At 37.8% G+C, this 16,789-nt stretch overlaps 1 protein-coding gene across 1 annotated transcript in view; it reads right to left on the bottom strand.

Moving 5' to 3' along the window:
• The window catches only part of LOC103513548 (substance-K receptor-like), a 48,206-nt gene that overhangs the window by 28,761 nt on the left and 2,656 nt on the right, over positions 1 to 16,789 (bottom strand). The gene's annotated exons all lie outside the window — the stretch shown is intronic.

Raw genomic sequence — 16,789 nt, 5'->3', positions numbered from 1 at the left:
ATAATGCGTTTTTTGTGATTCAAGATTCAGTTACCATTAGATAGAACCCCTTTGTAGCAACCGATGCATCTAAAAAGCATCATCCTAGCTGTAATAATTCCACTGCTAGCTGATAGGCCCTTGTGTTTCTTTAATGAATCACGAGGATTTTTTTTTTGGTCTTCTGAAAAATAGACAACTGTGAGTTAGCGTTCTTTAGAACTAGCAGTACTTTGTTCAGAGCTTTTTTTTGTTCAGTACTAATTGTTCAGTACTAATTGTTCAGTACTAATTGTTCAGACCTAATTCTTCATCTCATGCTACAGCTTATTCTTCTTCTTCTACTTCTTCTTCTTCTTCTTCTTCTTCTTCCTTTTTCTTCTTCTTCTTCCTTTTTCTTACACTAAGAGCTTTTTTTTTTAAGAATCGCTCCATAACATAGGTATGTTCTCTACGAACTTGGTAGAGAGTGGTCTCGCGGGACCAAGTCTAGCGAAAAAGTCCAACAGTGTATCGGCACCTTTACAAAGATTAACGGTTGCCATCAAACTCCACAGCTTATTCCAGTCAAATGGAGTTTTCTTAATCATATTTGAAATTTTACAAACCATGTATTAGGTAGACACCCCTCCCCCAAAATATATATATATTTTACCTTTCTGTTTAAGCTTTTCCATCTAAGGCATTGAATAAGTAAATACTAGAGATAGGTGTACCTATAATATATTTATGTAAAGAATAAATAGAAATCAATCAATACCCTCAGCACATGGACACAATTTTACATCAAGTGGGCGTAACTGAAGTTGAATAACTGGATAACTAGATTACCTACTTTCTTTTCCATACTTTTTATTTTCTACTTTTCCATACTTTCCCTCCTAGGTATTTCTGCTTTTCCTTCGTATCCTTCTCCTCCTTTTCTTCCTAATCCTTCTCCTCCTCCTCCTCCTCCTTTGCCTTCAATTTATTTATCATTTTCTTGTCCTCCTCTTCCTCCTTCTTTATTTCATCCTACAGCTACTTTTTTCTTCTTCTTCGTGTAAGAAAAAGGAAGAAGACTCTTCTTCTTCCTTTTTCTTACACTTCTTTTTCTTTTTCATCAACAATTCAACACCCTTTTCTTCTTCTTCTTCTTCTTCTTCTTCTTCTTCTTGTAAGAAAAAGGAAGAAGACTCTTCTTCTTCCTTTTTCTTACACTTCTTTTTCTTTTTCATCAACAATTCAGCACCCTTTTCGACGAGTACTTCTCTTTCAATTTCTTTACCACCTTTTTGTCTCCTCCTCCTCCTCTTGCTCCTATTCCTTCTACTCGTCCTCCTTATTCTCCTACCCCTCTTTCTCCTTTTCTTTCTATTTCTTCACTCCCTCTCTTTCTCGACTTTCCCACACCTTTCCTTTTTACTTTCCTTATACTATTCTCTGTTCATCTTCTTCCTCCTATACTTTTTCCAATTTGTTCACCTTCTTCTTCCTCATTTTTTTCGGGCCTTATTCCAGTTGTTCCACGAACGAATCTTATAGTCTGCACTTGACACTCCACGTTTTAATTTTCACTAGTTTTCTTAGAATTTTCTTCTCGTGCAATAAATGGGGGAGTGCAGAATCAAAACAGGCCATTGGTTCTACGCCACTTCATTGTTTATTTTTAATTTTATTCTTTCTATTTCTTCACTCCCTCTCTTTCTCGACTTTCCCACACCTTTCCTTTTTACTTTCCTTATACTATTCTCTGTTCATCTTCTTTCCCTATACTTTTTCCAATTTGTTCACCTTCTTCTTCCTCATTTTTATCGGGCCTTATTCCAGTTGTTCCACGAACGAATCTTATAGTCTGCACTTGACACTCCACGTTTTAATTTTCACTAATTTTCTTAGAATTTTCTTCTCGTGCAATAAGTGGGGGAGTGCAGAATCAAAACAGGCCATTGGTCCTACGCCACTTCATTATTATTATTTATTTTTAATTTTATCTCCTCCTCTTCTTTCTCATTCCACCTGTTTCATCGTGGTATGCTTCAGACATTTCTGTTTTGTATGGGAGTGTGTAGGTGTGAAAAGGGTGTTTCTTTATCGGAAAATACCTACATGTTTCATTAATTTTTACGAGTCCCTGTACAAGGAAGGAAAGGAAATTGAATTGTGTTAAGCATAAATACTTGTCGCAAACCCCACTAAATACGCTTAATTTTATGACTTGCCTTGGACCTCCAGACCAAGAGTTACCGTCGTGCTTACCACTACACCACTGAACGCAGTCCCCTGTACAAATTTGAATTTTATGTTTTGTACCTGGAGATACATACCTAGGTAGGTACCTATAGATAATGTTGAAATTGAAGTTTTTCTTCTTCTTTTTTTTCTAGGCGCCTTCGATTTTTGACACCTTCACGGAATTTTAATACTAAAACCCCTCTCCTTCCTCCTCCTCCTCCTCCTTCTTCTTCTTCTTCTCCTCCTCCTCCTTTCTCTTACTCCCCTCTTTCCCTATTTCGTTCCCCTATTCCACTCTCTCTTTCCATCCTCTACCTTATCCCCCAATCTATCGCTTTTATTATCTCATTCCCTCTCCCCTCCTTTTTTCTGTCTGTATGTCTATCTCTCTCTCTCTCTCTCTCTCTCTCCCTCTCTCTTACACTCTATCTCCTATCCTGATAAGCATGTCAAAGGCAATACAGGCAAGCGTGTACTAAATGGGTCAATATTGAGAAATCCACGTCTACAGCGTTAGATTGCCTACATTGACATGTAAACCAAGGTACACAAAGTAGTGATGATGAAATGACAGAAGGAGTTTACCAGAAATGCCTATAGTGTGTTCCAAAAGTTACTGCTGAGGTCTAAGAACTTCAACGAAAGATGATTTATTTTTGAACTTTTTGTTTCTCTAACACTCATAATTATTATTCTCTGTCTCAGATCAGTCTTAAGCACTTGCCGAGAGCCAGTATTTTGTTCATAAACAAGTGGGTAAGTGTGGGACATATTGTACTTAGGTCTGAAAATGACATAGTTCTTTCTGTAGAAAGGGAGAGAAGGGAAGGAGGAAGATGTGAAGGCTGTTATAGACCCCTAACCAGCCTAGCTAGCTGGCAATTTCAAAGGGTTCTCCCTGCTTTTAAAGAATAAGCACAAGTCCTCACGATGGCTGACTGCGGTTCAGGACGAGCCAATTAAACATGGCTAGAGACCATCACCGCGGTGTACGGCAGATACAAAAAGATGTCTTTTCTTTACTCTGCCAACACCATTCGGCGAAAGCTAAAGCCGCTACAACAACAACAACAACAAAACCTCTCTCTACCGTTAAATTCTATTATCTCTAATGTCCTACCAAGTTCCAGCTACAAAAAGATGTCTTTTCTTTACTCTGCCAACACCATTCGGCGAAAGCTAAAGCCGCTACAACAACAACAACAACAACAACAACAAAACCTCTCTCTACCGTTAAATTCTATTACCTATTTCTAATGTCCTACCAAGTTCCAGTCTCACAGTTTCTAACAAATTAATTCTAGTACCTACGTTTAGTTTACACTTCCCAATACGTAATTCCAATCCCCTTAAATACCTAGTCTCATGCTTTCACACTGTAATAATTCTAATTATCTGTAAAAATAAAATCAGTAGGTACCTACCCAATTATGGATAAAGAACATAGCCTTTTAAAATCCCCCTTTCCCTAAGACCTATAGGTAGATAACTAGGTACATACATTATTTGGATTACTAAAATACCTAAATGAAAAACGCACAAAACATAAGCCTCTTGGTAAAAAAAAAGTTAATCAAAATGCACATTTTTCTATTTGGGAAAATGACCTATGTAATAGTCCGAGCATTTGAAAACAATATTTTTCTATTTTTCCCAGTACCTAAGTAAAAAATACATTATTTTGCATTAAATCCTATCCATTTTTAATGGATCAGGGATAACCACTTTGCAACCTTGTAAATTTATTTACAACCTTGTAAATATTTTGTAAAACATCGAGCTCGATTCGTTCGTTTAAAAACCCAAGTAAAACTCCAACTGTTGTAGCTATACACTATGATATGTAGACATTAAGTCCACTTTAAGTAGGGACATAGGTATTATCCGACGTCCCCTATACGTTTACATACTCGTATAACATCGAGCTTGTGTTTCCCCAATTAGGATTATGAGAATTTATGTCCTGGAAATAACACAATAATCCTGCACTATGACTCAGGAGGAGGGGGAGGAAAATGAAAAAAATAGAGGGAGGGGATGAATAGAAGATAAAGGAGAGAGAAGACTGGAGGAGGAAATTGAGAAAGAGGGGATAGATGGAAAATAAAGGGGGAGAGAGGGGGAAATGAAGAAAGAGTGGGAGGAGGAGGGGATAGGAGGAAAATAAAGGAGAGAGAAGACTGGAGGAGAAGAAAGACAGAGGAGAGTGAGAAAGGAGGGGGTAGATGGAAGATAAATGAAAAAACAGAGGGAGGGGATGAATAGAAGATAAAGGAGAGAGAAGACTGGAGGAGAAGAAAGACAGAGGAGAGTGAGAAAGGAGGGGGTAGATGGAAGATAAATGAAAAAACAGAGGGAGGGAACAAGATAAAATATGTAATATTTACGAATTTGAAAATAAATAAATGAAAGTTTGTTTAACTGTGTGGATAAAATTTCAAAACGTCAATTTCTACTTGAGAAAGTCTGAGGAAATGAACGTCTTCAAGAGAAAGGGTGTAAAAATAAAATCAGTAGGTACCTACCCAATTATGGATAAAGAACATAGCCTTTTAAAATCCCCCTTTCCCTAAGACCTATAGGTAGGTAACTAGGTACACACATTATTTGGATTACTAAAATACCTAAATGAAAAACGCACAAAACATAAGCCTCTTGGTAAAAAAAAAAAGTTAATCAAAATGCACATTTTTCTATTAATAGTCCGAGCATTTGAAAACAATATTTTTCTATTTTTCCCAGTAAGTAAAATATACATTATTTTGCATTAAATCCTATCCATTTTTAATGGATCAGGGACAACCACTTTGCAACTTTGTAAATTTATTTCCAACCTTGTAAATATTTTGTAAAACATCGAGCTCGATTCGTTCGTTTAAAAACCCAAGTAAAACTCCAACTGTTGTAGCTGTACACTATGATATGTAGACATTAAGTCCACTTTAAGTAGGGACATAGGTATTATCCGAAGTCCCCTATACGTTTACATACTCGTATAACATCCAGCTTGTGTTTCCCCAATTAGGATTATGAGAATTTATGTCCTGGAAATAACACAATAATCCTGCGCTATGACTCAGGAGGAGGGGGAGGAAAATGAAAAAATAGAAGAACAAGGAAGAGAAAACAAATTGAAAATAAAGGAGATTTAGGTAATAATAAAGAAGAAAAATAAAATTAGGTATTGGAAAAGAGAAAAGAAAAGAATGATCATTTTATTGAAAAGTGAACCAGACATCTCCACTATTTTTTCTAATGTTGCACATTGCATACTCAAATAATTAAACGGCATTCATACAAAAATGGGAAAATGTACAAGCTGTCTTCAAATGTTCATATTCTTAGCAAAGATAAGATAGGTATCTTGCACTTGGCCTTTTTGAATCTGTTTTATTCAGATTCTAAATTCTAGGAAAAATGAACCCACGCCCTCCTGTTTACCAGGCGAGCGCCTTGACCACTACACCACCGAGGCAGGGAGTATGGAGAGAAGAATGGATGGGAAGAAGAAATATAAAGGAGGAGAGAGGGGAGGGAAATGAGGATGATCAACAGAAGGTACAGAACAAGAGGAAGAGAGAGAGAGAGATAATAGAGAAGGAGCGAAGAAGAGAATGGACGAGGAAAATAAGGGAGAAATATGAGGTTAAGTAAAGGGTAGGTAACTAATATTAGCGAAGATAAAGAAAAACAAGGAAGAGAAAACAAATTGAAAATAAAGGAGCTTTAGGTAATAATAAAGAAGAAAAATAAAATTATTGGAAAAGAGAAAAGAAAAGAATGATCATTTTATTGAAAAGTGAACCAGACATCTCCACTATTTTTTTCTAATGTTGCACATTGCATACTCAAATAATTAAACGGCATTCATACAAAAAGGGGAAAATGTACAAGCTGTCTTCAAAATGTTCATATTCTCAAAGATAAGATATCTTGGACTAGGCCTTTTTGAATCTGTTTTATACAGATTCTAAATTCTAGGAAAATCTAGGTCTAGGAAAACGTTAACCATGTTAAATGTCCAAAACAGACTCAGAACAGAAGTAAAAAATCGCTCATGAGATAAAAACTAGGGGAAAATGTTTTAATTAAAAAGTAAAACAAAATGCATGGGGCATTTCCTCGTGGGTTTTCATGCATAGTTAACGTAACCAAGGATTCACTTGTGAAAATGAAAATTCTCGCTTACAAACTACCTGAAGCTTCCGTTTCCTAGGACTTTAGACGGCGTGCGGCACGGTGTAGACTAAACGAAAGCCATTCGAGAAATAATAATTTTTATGTAGGCAAATGCAGTTCCTTTGTGTTATTATGTCACAACTTTGAACTCGATTTGAAAAAAATCTGTGAATGGTTTTGCAACCTTGCTTGACAAAAATATGAAAATCCTCTCAAGTGAAAATACATATTGTACCCTCGTCGAAGCTTGGTCTACAGTACGGGAGAAAAATCGAGCTCGAGAGGGGGGGGGGCACTCGCCCCCCCACCAAATTTGGCCCTGGTCCTACACCTAAGCCTCAGAGTGTGCTTTGTGTTTATGGAGTTATGCTATGGGGTAATATGCTTCCTTGTCAAAAGGAAGGTTCTGGCTTTGATTAGCGTTTCGATCGAAAATGAGTTAACGGCTTACTTTCTTGGTATTCTCTGGGAGTTGGAAAAATTGAGTTTGTCCGTCCGTCTTTCTGTTGTATTCTTCCCTCCCAAATGCTTTGACGGGTTACTTTTTTGGTGTTCTCTCTGATTGGAAAAATTTCAGTTTATTCCTTCCCTTACCGACAAAGAACGAGCTCACATTTTATATACCATCATCCAGTGAAAGAATGGGCGAGGTACATCAGTAACCGGACAGAAAAAATGGGGCATTAAAAGGGAAAATAATGGGACAGAAACGACGAGGGGGGAGGGAGAAAAGAAACAAATGATACGACCTCTCTTCGCATTTGTTTCGGGAGAAAATCCCTCTTGCCATTACTACCCATTCTCCTTGGGAGAGAGAGAAAAAAAGAAAAATCTGGTGTGAACATCACACGACTCTCCTTATCCTATTGAATGATGCTTATTTTTATGTTCTATAGTAACTTTTACAATATCTCTAACCGTTTAGTCAGTATAGCTCAAAACCGCCAAAAAACGGTCAAAAACCGCCAAACAGCGGTCAAAATATCGCCAGCCGCAGCACCTATCTTAACCAAGAGTAAGTTTTGTGTCGCATCCTTGTCACATTTGACAGCTGCATACCAAATTTCAAGTCTCTAGCTCATACCGTTCCCGAGATATTATTGAATTACACCAAAAAGCGGCGAAATACCGCCAATCGTTGCACCGATCTTAACCAAAAGTGTCGCATCCTTGTGTCATTTGGCAGCTACGTACCAAATTTCAATGTGGGCACTTGATTTATTTTGGGAGGAACGACTTGGCGGGGTCTTTTTTATGCCACGAAGTGGTATTTTTTGGGTTTTGTTTACAAACAGACAGACAGAAGGACCAGCCAAATTTCAAGTCTCTAGCTCTTATTGTTCTCGAGATATTTTGTTTACAGACAGACACGGACCAATGGCTGAAACTTTGGATTTAGGCTCTAGGGACCTCAAAACGTGTTTTGGCACTAAAAACTGACCATCGAAAATTTGACCCGATTACATTACTTTCCTTCCTATAGGATAAGGAAAGTAAAAAGCAATAAATCGGCCCGTTGTTTAAGAGGAGCTATAAAATCCCGTTTATTCTGGGAAAGAAATTTACATATTGACATACGCGTGTTGTACTTACTATTGACCGATAGGGAGGGGGAGAAGAAGGATGAGGGAATTCCATCCTCCTTAGGGAGGGGAGAGGGAATTCCATTTTCCTTAAGGAAAGTAAAAAGCAATAAATCGGCCCGTTGTTTAAGAGGAGCTATAAAATCCCGTTTATTCTGGGAAAGAAATTTACATATTGACAGACGCGTGTTGTACTTACTATTGACCGATAGGGAGGGGGAGAAAAAGGATGAGGGAATTCCATCTTCCTTAAGGAGGGGAGAGGGAATTCCATTTTCCTTTAGCAGAAGAAACGGGAATGATGAGGGAATTTTCTTCTCCTTAAGGAAAAAGTGGAGAGAAAATCTTCCTTAGGGAGATGGAACGGGAAGGATGAGGGACTTTTCTCCTCCATAAGGAAAAAGTGGGGAGAAAATCTTCCTTAAGGAGAAGGAACGGGAAGGATGAGGGATTTTTTTCCTTCTTATAAGGAGAGGAAAAGGAGAGAATAGAGGGAAAGAGAGAGGGAAGGAATGCTGAGATGGGTTAGGCCCAATGTTCACTGTGTAATGTGAGATTTTGTGAAGGGTAAGAACGACTGTAAAACAAATTCCCATATATCCTATCTCGGTGGTGTGGTGGTCAAGACCCTTGCTGATAATCGGGAGGGCGTGGGTTCAATTTCAGCCGAGGTAGAATAGTACTAGCCTACTGCTGGGGTAAAAGAATCCTTTAGTCTTACTTATCAACGATTTCTCTTTGATTTTGTCAGTAGGAAAGCTTTTTCCTGTTTTAGTTGTTGTTTTACGTCACGGCTCAATTTTTTATTGACGTTAAAAGGGGCTTTACTCTTCAACCCTTCAATTGGTGACAAGCTCCTCACATGAACTTCACCTAGCCTGAATGAGGCCGGGGAAGCCAGCAGCATACCCAATGAACCTGCTATCACGGCTGATTTTATGACTAGTTTACTTTCCTGTTTGATTCATAGGTACTCTTGAACAATTAGTTTGATTTTCACAAAATATTGCAAAAAAGTTTGAAACAAGAAATGGCGAATTTTCCTAATCGAACGAACTAGCATTACAATCGAAAGACCCGGAGTTCACCAAGGTCTAGAGTTTACTGAACTACTACCTACATAGCTGAAAGGTTGTTGATATTTCAGCGAAAAGAAGTCAAACCCCTTGTTGACCTTAGCGTCCTGAGCAGTTAAAGGGCTGTCTATCACCTGTCACAAAAATTCTTTCTTCAAAATGTTACGGGTCAAATTTTGTTATATTCTGAACGTCTACAGAATTTTCCATTGAGAACTGTTTTTCCCCTTTGAACGTCTCGTCTGCAGAATTTTCCATTGAAAACTCTAAAATGTGCTGACTTTGCACCCTTTATGTGCAAAGGCAAAACTGAAATGGTCAACTCTAGGAACATTAGGGAAGCAGAGAGAAGTTTGGGGAACAGTGACCGCTTTCAAAGATCATTAATTATTAGGGTTTCATTAACCCTTAAACATGCCCAATGGGTAACAATTTTATAACATGTAGGTACGGCCAATTCGCATAGAGTTGCTCTAACGTAGGGGATTTCTCAAAATGAAAACTATCGTTCTCTGAACAGGTGGCTTTCTTCTATCATGGTCTCATGATATCTTCGATTTCGGGAACTTCGTTGTTACAGATCCCTCTATCAAACCTTTTCTCCTATCTTGTCTTCCTTCTCTCTTCCATTTCGGGACCTTAAGCAGTTACAGTTCCCTCTGTCAAAAAAAAAAAAAGAAAGAAAAGAAATACCTACCTAATCTAGTTAAAAGCTGCAAGCTGTTCAACCTCAAAGCTTTCCCATGGGCGTCAAATTGCTGAGTGACTTAACTTCTCTTGTTTCTTGACAGCTACAAGCTTGACTCCTTTGTCGTGTCAAACAAGGTTTAGTTTCCAAAGATACATTGTCTTCTGTAGTAACCAGAAGCTTCTTAGTACTTTACAACAGCGGTTTTCCTTCTCTTGTTTCTTGACAGCTACAAGCTTGACTCCTTTGTCGTGTCAAACAAGGTTTAGTTTCCAAAGATACATTGTCTTCTGTAGTGACCAGAAGTACCTACTTTACAACAGCGGTTTTCTATCAGTAGTTTTGGTTGATAATATGTACCTACATACTATACATTTTATCAACTTGATAGAATATACCTTGTTTTTCCTGCCGAACAGGATGGAAAAGTCCCTTTACCCCAGCAGTCTAAACAAGGTCTTGTATATGAAGAAATTTATATTTATTTCTGGACTACCAGCGCAACGTGGACTGAAAAGTCCCTTTTGTCATACTTTTTTTTACTATTAGGTATTTTTTCTTTTTACTTTTTCAAAATTTCGTATTTCGGGGTATTTTAAAAGGCTATGCTCATTATCCATAATTGGGTACCTACTGATTTTATTTTTACTGTTCCATTTTTCGAAAATAGATTTTCCTATTCCACTCTCTCTTTCCATCCTCTACCTTATCCCCCAATCTATCGCTTTTATTATCTCATTCCCTCTCCCCTCCTTTTTTCTGTCTGTATGTCTATCTCTCTCTCTCTCTCTCTCTCTCTCCCTCTCTCTTACACTCTATCTCCTATCCTGATAAGCATGTCAAAGGCAATACAGGCAAGCGTGTACTAAATGGGTCAATATTGAGAAATCCACGTCTACAGCGTTAGATTGCCTACATTGACATGTAAACCAAGGTACACAAAGTAGTGATGATGAAATGACAGAAGGAGTTTACCAGAAATACCTACCTATAGTGTGTTCCAAAAGTCACTGCTGAGGTCTAAGAACTTCAACGAAAGATGATTTATTTTTGAACTTTCTCAGATGTTTGGAATTCATGCTTGAGCATTTGCTGAGAGCCAGTATTTTGTTTATAAATATGTGGGTGTATAGTAGGTGTGGGACATATTGTACCTAGGTCTGAAAATGACAAAGTGTTTGCTGTAGAAAGGGAGAGAAGGGAAGGAGGACGAAATAAAGGCTCATGATATTGAAGACTGATGCACAGTGGGTCTATTGCTAACACACTTCGTAGATTCTCTCTCTCTCTCTCTCTCTCTCTCTTTCTCTCTCTCTCTTTCTCTTTCTCTCTCTCTCTCTCTCTCTCTTTGGTTAGATGGAAGAACTCACAGTTAGCAAAATTCTGCCATTGAAGACATGTAAAAGAAAATAATAATAATACCTCATTATTTTCTTGATAAGTCTATCGGTATGCGTCTAATTTATCATCAGTCTTCTCTTATAATAAGTTCTAAATGCTCGCATTCAATTCTTGTCCCTCTTTCCTAAAACGAAGGACTCTTTCCGAACTCTTTCCAACAATAGACACTTCATTTGTCATGTCCCTCGTCCAGATAATTGGATGTGTTTTACAATAGGCCGCTAGACTTTTGTCTTCCTGACAACTGCACAGAGAAATCGTTTCCTCACTCACAAATCAATGATAAATGGATTTCTCGGAGAGATAACACGAGTAAACAGCATTTTCATTTTAGAAGAAAGAAGTAGAAGACAAATAAGAAGGAAAAAAAGGAAATGGAAAAAGTAGGATGAGAAGAAGACAAATGAAGAGACAAGGGTCCAGATAATTGGATGTGTTTTACAATAGGCCGCTAGACTTTTGTCTTCCTGACAACTGCACAGAGAAATCGTTTCCTCACTCACAATTCAATGATAAATGGATTCCTCGGAGAGATAACTCGAGTAAACAGCATTTTTATTTTAGAAGAAAGAAGTAGAAGACAAAGAAGAAGGAAAAAAAGGAAATGGAAATAGTAGGAGGAGAAGAAGGATGAGAAGAAGACAAATGAAGAGACAAGAAAGAGAAGATGGGACATGAGATGGAGAAGGAGAAGAGGAAGAAGGTACAAAAATTTTCCTTTAGCAGAAGAAACGGGAATGATGAGGGAATTTTCTCCTCCTTAAGGAAAAAGTGGGGAGAAAATCTTCCTTAGGGAGAAGGAACGGGAAGGATGAGGGAATTTTCTCCTCCATAAGGAAAAAGTGGGGAGAAAATCTTCCTTAAGGAGAAGGAACGGGAAGGATGAGGGATTTTTTTCCTTCTTATAAGGAGAGGAAAAGGAGAGAAAAGAGGGGAAGAGGGAGGGAAGGAATGCTGAGATGCGTTAGACCCAATCTTCACTGTGTAATGTGACATTTTGTGAAGGGTAAGAACGACTGTAAAACAAATTCTCATATATCCTCTCAGGTACAAAAGAAGGAATAGAAGACAAAGACGAAAAGGAAAGAGAAGAAGAAAATGAAGAGGCAGCAGAAGGAGAAGGCGATAAAGAAAAAGTAGACGAAGAGGAGAAAAGGAAGAAGGAGCAGTAGAAGAAGGAGGTGGAGGAAAAGAAGGAGGAGGAGAAGAATATAAGGGTGAGCGTGAGAAAAATCATTGTTCAAAAGGAGGAAAACACACTGTAGTGTTCAAACGCTGATCCTGAATGAAGGGAAAGTTAAACTTCAATTGAAAGAAACGTGACAGTCAAAACTCTTTCTAGGTACAAAAGAAGGAATAGAAGACAAAGACGAAAAGGAAAGAGAAGAAGAAAATGAAGAGGCAGCAGAAGGAGAAGGCGATAAAGAATAAGTAGACGAAGAGGAGAAAAGGAAGAAGGAGCAGTAGAAGAAGGAGGTAGAGGAAAAGAAGGAGGAGGAGAAGAATATAAGGGTGAGGATGAGAAAAATCATTTTACAAAAGGAGGAAAACACACTGTAGTGTTCAAACGCTGATTCTGAATGAAGGGAAAGTTAAACTTCAATTGAAAGAAACGTGAAAGTCAAAACTCTCGCACATTTCACCACAACAAAGGAAGAGAAAAAGTTCGAGATACAGGAACCAGAGTGATGTGAAATCCATGGAACAATAGGTGATTGACCGAAGAGATCAACTTATCAACGATTTCTCTTTGATTTTGTCAGTAGGAAAGCTTTTTCCTGTTTTAGTTGTTGTTTTACGTCACGGCTCAATTTTTTATTCACCTTAAAAGGGGCTTTTCTCTTCAACCCTTCAATTGGTGACAAGCTCCTCACATGAACTTCACCTAGCCTGAATGAGGCCGGGAAAGCCAGCAGCTTACCCAATGAACCTGCTATCACGGCTGGTTATGATTAGTTTACTTTCCTGTTTGATTCATACTCTTGAACAATTAGTTTGATTTTCACAAAATATTGCAAAAAAGTTTGAAACAAATGGCTAATTTTCCTAATCGAACGAACTAGCATTACAATCGAAAGACCCGGCACTATATATTATGAAACTTGACTCGTTCAAGAACGTCAAAAGTCAAGGTAGAAACGCACTACCATCACGTCACGTGAAGTCATGGGGAGTCAGAAAGATGTGTGTAGATCAAACATTTCCCATAAGATTGTAGATAATCTCTTTCAGGACAGCCACACTACCATCACGTTACGTCACGTGATGATAGTGAGTTTCGACCTCCAGAAGCGAAGCGACGCCCGGTTTGCACTACTCCAAAAGAGACGAACTTTAGAGAACATAGATACCTAGTTGAGCATTAAACGAAAATTTATTGTGATACATAGGGGCTTGTCCTTTAGACCCTACAACTGCTTTAGTGTCAAACCATTAGGAACTTAATCTCTATTTGTGTAGCGAGGTATTGGTAAGGATATAATTATTATGTAGGGATTGTAAGGGAATATTAGGTACCTAAACGGGTTTATTTGACCAACATATTGTATGTACGCGTCAGGGGATAAAGCTTTAACGGGCGTTAAAGTACACCATAAACGACGTTTTAATTATTTACAGTACATTTACGGTAATTTATGAGGTTCACCTCGTTCCTTCTTGTCCTATCAATTACGTTTCTCTCTCGTTCTTTCGTTCTCTCACCATTTTTCTTTTCATAAAAATACCTAGGACCTACCTACTTTTTTGCTATTTCTCCTTCTCCTCCTTTCTTCTTCTTCTCCTCCTCCTCCTCCTCTTCCTTCTTCTTCTTCTTCTCCTCCTCCTCCTTCTTCTTTTTCTTCCTCCTCTTCTTCTTCTTCTCCTCCTCTTCCTTCTTCTTCTCCTCCTCCTTCTTCTTTTTCTTCCTCCTCTTCTTCTTCTTCTCCTCCTCTTCCTTCTTCTTCTTCTCCTCCTCCTTCTTCTTTTTCTTCCTCCTCTTCTTCTTCTCCTCCTCTTCCTTCTTCTTCTTCTCCTCCTCCTCCTTCTTTTTCTTCCTCCTTTTCTTCTCCTTCTTCTACTGCTTCTTGTTCCTTTTCTCCGTGTTTCTTCTACTTTTTCTTTTTACAAGAAAATTCTTCACCTAATGGGCCATTACTGCCATTTTCAAATGCCAGTCTCGCTCGAGAAAAAATTGCAATGACTGAAGAAACCTCATTACATTAACTTATTCATTACAGGGAACAGAACGTTCTTACCCACCTAATAGGTACCTGATGTTATATTTCTGTGAGGTAATTTGTTGAATGACTGACTTCCTTACTACCTTGCTACCACTTTTGCTGTAAAACATACATTGCGTTTTTTTCCCACGAGCTTTGATAGAGGGGACTGTAACAACGAAGCTCTCATTGTCCCAAAAGCGAAGACAGGAGGAAGACAGCATACAAGAAAGTTAGCCGTTCCGAGAACGAACCTTATCTGTTTAAGATATAAATTCAGCCCCGGGTGGGAATCGAACACCCAAAGCTAACTAGGCTTTGATCTAATTATTACCAGATTTTGGACAAACTATTGCTAAATTTGGGTTCCTGAGAGGGTAATACCTACCTGTTATTGATCTATTCTTTATAGTGGTTTTTACTTTCTATTTTTTTCGTCATACCGTTGGATTTTTTCTATGCGGGTGACTACTCTTAAGGTGTGTCTACTTACGACTATGTGTGGATACAGCTTTAGATAAGATACCTACCAAATTTTCCAGTCTTTCATTCTCATTTTATTATACCTAAGCATTTTTTTTTTTCAAGTAGTTTCTCATCCAACGCTAGTGGGCGATTGAAAGGGGGTACCTGCCGTTGACTATATTTATGTAAGAAGAACACCTGAGCTATCAGCACCATCAGTGATTTCCCCTAATATAATATTATAATTAAAATCCTCTGGGAAATCAGCAGAAGAGATTTTAAATAGAATTAGGAGGAAATGCAAGAAGCTACACTTTCAGACAAAACTAGTAAGCTGATGTGCCCACACATAGTCGACGGTCGATCGACGAGGTGAATCTATGTTGTCGAGGCAGTGTGGACGGTCGACATCGACCGGTGATTATGAGTGGACACATGTGGTGATTATGTGTAGACGGTCGTCGACTATGTGTGAACGCAGCTTTAGAGTGTTTTCGGACAAAGAAAACGGACAAAGGGGTTCGAGGAATAAGAGAAAGCAGTCCATGAATTTCGTCCACCAGTGTACACAACCCAAAGTACCTACCTATATAATTATTATTTATTTTTATTTTATACAAATTCTAGGAAAATCTAGGTCTGGGAAAAAGTTAACCATGTTAAATGTCCAAAACAGACTCAGAACAGAAGTAAAACATCGCTCATGACTCCTCATGAGATAAAAACTAGGGGAAAATGTTTTAATTAAAAAGTAAAACAAAATGCAAGGGGCATTTCCTGGTGGGTTTTCATGCATAGTTAACGTAACCAAGGATTCAATTGTGAAAATGAAAATTCTCGCTTACAAACTATCTGAAGCTTCCGTTTCCTAGGACTTTAGACGGCGCACGGCGCGGTGTAGACTAAACGAAAGCCATTCGAGAAATAATAATTTTTATGTAGGTAAATGCAGTTTCTTTGTGTTATTATGTCACAACTTTGAACTCGATTTGAAAAAATTCTGTGAATGGTTTTGCAACCTTGCTTGACAAAAATATGAAAATCCTCTCAAGTGAAAATATACGTATTGTACCCTCGTAATGGTAAATTTGCGTATGGTTTTGTAATAAATTCTGAATGTTCTGAATAACTTGTGCATAAAAAGAGATGAGATCTGAAAAGTTTTGGATTTGGGTCAAATCTGGGAAATTATTTTTGAGACAAATCTAAACTTTTTATTTTCGCAAAACCATAAGTTATGCCCGTAGGTAGGTACCTATCAGTTCTTTTTCCAAAGTTGGAGAAATTAAATCAGCAAAAAATATACGTAGAAACCTAAAAAGTATATTTACTCGTACATACGTATACGTACTCGGTATGTAGTACCCTAAACTTTTTATTTTCGCAAAACCATAAGTTATGCCCGTAGGTAGGTACCTATCAGTTCTTTTTCCAAAGTTGGAGAAATTAAATCAACAAAAAATATACGTAGAAACCTGAAAAGTATATTTACTCGTACATAGGTATACGTACTCGGTATGTAGTATACCTTAGATAAAAATAAATTTAATAGGAATATACACAGAAAGAAAATACAATAATTTCAAAATTAAATTAAGGTGACAAAAAGAAAGGGAGAGAAAGATTTGACAGAGATAGGAATATACACAGAAAGAAAATACAATAATTTCAAAATTAAATTAAGGTGACAAAAAGAAAGGGAGAGAAAGATTTGACAGAGGGAAATAGAAAAGTTTACAATGAAAAGAGCGTAGGTTGTATTTGTTTTAACCCCAAAGGCGTGCAAAAGGTACAATAGACCTTTGGAAAGTTTTTTTTTGAGAATCTTGGGACGATTTTTAAAATAAGACATAGTGTTCCACAAATTTCATTATCACAAGGAATACCTTACACTTTCTACCTTTGTTACACTTTCTATCATTCGTAGTTCAGTCTCGTTCGTTCAAATTTATTAACGTGCCCAGCAACGTTTCGCGTGGTTAGTATTCGGATGGGTGACCATCT

Source organism: Diaphorina citri, unplaced genomic scaffold (genome assembly GCF_000475195.1).
Source record: "Diaphorina citri unplaced genomic scaffold, Diaci psyllid genome assembly version 1.1 scaffold984, whole genome shotgun sequence".
In the NCBI taxonomy this organism is placed as follows: domain Eukaryota; kingdom Metazoa; phylum Arthropoda; class Insecta; order Hemiptera; family Psyllidae; genus Diaphorina; species Diaphorina citri.
Note: the sequence above shows the minus strand (reverse complement) of the source record. Positions and strands in the feature narration are given on the sequence as shown.